Below are 3,886 nucleotides of genomic sequence, written 5' to 3' on the forward strand. Positions count from 1 at the left end.
AACTGCTACTTCTGGGCAATTTAGGAAGTGATTTTAGCCCTTTTCCAAAGGTGTACCATCACTGCTTCTTGCTATGGAGTTAATTCTCTTGGTTTCTGAACTCTGCCCACTGTGGGCTATTTCCTTCTCTTCCCTACCTTGGCTTCAGCGGCAGAATTCCAGCAAATTCCTGAAGCGAAGCTGCCATTGATGATTCTGAAACCCAAGGCCCTTGGGGCCCGGTAAGGACCAAGATCTCTGCCACAAGCCCTTCTCAGGAATCCTTTCTATTTTTAGAATGAAATGTCTAGCCCTTAACTGGTATATTCACTTTGGAAAACTATCTGGCAGTATCCGCTAAAACTGAACATAAACATACCCCTTGACCCAGAAATTCCACTGCTAGGTGTGTGTCCACAGAAATGCAAACATATGCTCACCAAGAGACATGTACAAGAATGTCCACAGCAGCCCTTTGATAACATCCCCAAGTTGGAAACCATCTCAGTATTCATTAACAATGATAAATATGGTGAAGAATACTCAGAGAGTGTAGTTCCATGCAAACTATTGCGATATATACAAAATAAATATGGAAGCTTCTCACAAACCACAGTTAGGTCAAATAAGACACGAAAGAGTACACGCTGCATAATTCTATTTATACAGTGTTCAACACTAGACAGAACTAAGCTATGCTGCTAGAAACAGGGTAAGGTTACTCTCAAGGGGTAGCAATCAGAAGAGGGCATAAGGGAAGTTTCTGAGGCTGGTTACAAGGTTGTATTCAGTCTGAAAATTCAGTCACCTGGATGTATGCTTGTGATTTGTGCCCTTTTCTGCCTGTTATTCTTAAATGAAAATTTACTAAAACATAAAAATAATCACAACATTTATTTGTAGACCTTGAATCGTTAGTTTTTAGCTCAATAACAGCAGTGGCATTTCTTCCTGTCTCCTCATATTTTTGAAACGAGGTATATACATATCCCTGGTGGGATTGAATTTCCCTGTATTGTTCCCCTTTTCCTTTTGGGATGTCTCACCAAAGTTTTTACCATTTTAACAATATTTTAAAGTCATTTCCTTTCCTTTCCTTCTCTCTTTCTCATTAGGATAGCACTGTTTTCAGAATCTGAACTTGTTCTTTACTTTAACCTTGTTCTTATGCATTTTTTTTTCTAACATACTCTGAGATTTTTTTTTCCCCTTGTGGTACCAACGGCTGTTGGAGAGATTTGAAACCACTGAGAATTAGACAGGCAAGGGCATCCATTGTTCAACAAAATATTGTCTTCATTCACTTCCTTGAGTAAGAAAATCTCATCCGGGAGGAGTCTCCATTCAACTAGCCCCCAAGCTGGACATAGGGTTGTTCTGTCATTGTATTGTCTTGCTTCCCTTCATAAATCCCATCTTTCTTGCACTTTCTATTAGATTTATCTTATATCCCTGTTTGCTCACAACAGTCCTGGTTTAATCTGATTGGTCTGGTGAAATTATTTGTGGTGGGTTGAATAGTGGTCCCCCCCAAAAGAAATATATCTCTGGAAACACTCATAATGTAATCTTATTTGGAATAAGGGTATTTGCAGATGTAATTAAGGTAAGGTTCTCAAGATGAGACCTACCTGGATAGAATGGGATGGGCTCTAAATTCACTGATGCTGTCCTTATAAAAAAGGGAGAAGACACAGAGAAGAAGGCCATGTGAAGAGCAAGGCAGACAGACATTGGAGTGATGTAGCTACAAGTCAAGGAACACCAGGGGTTGCTGGAAGCCACCAGAAGGTAGAAGGAGTAATGCAGGGATCCTCCCCTGAGATCCCACAGAGACTTCGAGTGTCCAGAATTGTCAGAGGATATATTTCTGACTCTGTTTGTGGTAATTTGTTATGGCGGCCCCAGGAAGCTGACAGGTTAATAACACCGCTTTCAGTCTCAAGATGTGTCCCAGTTTAGATAATAAATTATGTGGTCACCCTTGTTCTGTAGGGGTCCTCATTCTGTACATTTTCCTCAGGCATCAAATGCCTAATAAGCCTACTAAAAACAACTATGGTATATTAGAACTTACCTGCCCACCCAGGAGGAATCCCTCTCACATCAGCCCCTATTTTCTGTAGCTACTTGGTTCCACTAGCCCGAGTATCATGGGCACAATTTCTCACAAGCTTATATAGCCGGTGCTCTATCTGTGACTTTAACACAATAACTCTCTGTATTTTCTTAGATCTCAAATTCTTGAGGGGAAGGAGTTATATTTTTTCCAAGACTTGGCCTTCCTCTGAAGATGTCTTGATATTTTCCCAGTTGTCTTTCTCAAAATAGAAGCTTCTCAATGTAAAGTCCTTCTCCATGTCTTGGGCCAAAATTTTTTGATTAACTTAAACTGTCCAGAAGTTTCCCCTTATTCTGCTTCTGTTTCTATTTCCAAAGACTGTATATTCTGTGCACAAGCTTACTTTAATGCATTTTAGCTCATTGTACTTATGATGTGTCTTTCAAATTTCCCTCCATTTCCGTTGAAATATAAGTTATATTTTCAATAGATTAACAGATTATAGGCCATTCCTTGGACTGGCTCATTTCATTACCTTCCCATTTCTGTCTGGTGGAAGCCACAGTCTGCAGCCCTAAAACATTAGCAAAGCTACCTAGAAACCATGTGATGCTAGATGATTCTAGGAACTTAGGGGGAAAAATCCAGGGAGCCTATAATCTTTCCTATGTTCTGCACGTAACATAAAACAAAGTGAAGAGAATTGGGTACAACCAATCTAATGGTGCCTAAGCATGTCTGGCAGAGCAACTCTAAGGTTAAATAATCTTTTGGTTTATAGCTCTGGCTGTGACCCAACACAAATAAGATAAAACCATTTCACCTACTGAAAGATGTGGAAACAGATGCTCTGCCTTTTGTGATGTAAGTTTCACCTTTAACTAAAAAATTATTGTTTTTCTCCCAGAAATATGGCAGTTGACTAGTCCTTGGTGTGTGTGTGTGTGTGTGTGTGTGTGTGTGTGTGTGTGTGTTCTTTTTCCTCCTTTCTGTCCATTTTCTCCCCACTCCTTTAGAAATCATTCAGTCTCATGGCTTAGTGTCCTATGAATATATTGTTGACCCCCAAATGTATATTTCCTTCTCCATTTTTTTCTCTTAAACTCTAGAATCATAGGTTCAACTACACTCAACAGCTCAACTTACATATGTGATAAACTTCTCAAACTTGACACATTCAAAACTAAACTCCTGATCTTCCTCTCCAAACCTAGTCCACTTCATTAAATGGCAAGTCTATTTAGTTTCCCAGGCTACAAATCCTAGAGTCATCCTTAACTCTTTCTCCCTTACCTATATCCTAGTGGTCAAGAAATCCTTTTGACTTTCATTTAAAAGATATCCCCAATTAAGAACCTTTACTACCTCCATTTTCATGAACTTGGTCTTGAACTCGGAGTTACCGTTGTGGCTCGCCTCCAGAAAAATGTACAAGCCTTCTATCTGGTCCCCTGACTTCCACCTTTGCCTCTATGTTGTATTCTTACATAGCAGACAAAGGATTTTGCAAACATAATTCAGTTTAGCAAATCCTTGGATGACTTCCCGTCTTACTCAAGCACATCTGCACAGTTGTAACAGGTCACTCATTGTTTTTTATCCCTCATACCCTCTGACCTCTCCAGTACTCTCCTCTTTGCTTCCTTGCCCTAGCCCACTGGCTTCGTTACCATACCCACACCACCTTGCTTTTTTAAAGGTGTTCCCTCTTCCTGCACTGCTATTCCACGCGACTTACCACATAGCTGCGTGGCTCAATCTACCACCTCCTTCCAGTCTTTGCTCTACTATAGGTTTTCAAAGTGGCATAGCCTGACCAAGTCATTTTATTTATTCATTTTTTTA

This window comes from Panthera pardus, unplaced genomic scaffold (genome assembly GCF_024362965.1).
Source record: "Panthera pardus isolate Hobbes unplaced genomic scaffold, ASM2436296v1 HiC_scaffold_16, whole genome shotgun sequence".
NCBI lineage: Eukaryota > Metazoa > Chordata > Mammalia > Carnivora > Felidae > Panthera > Panthera pardus.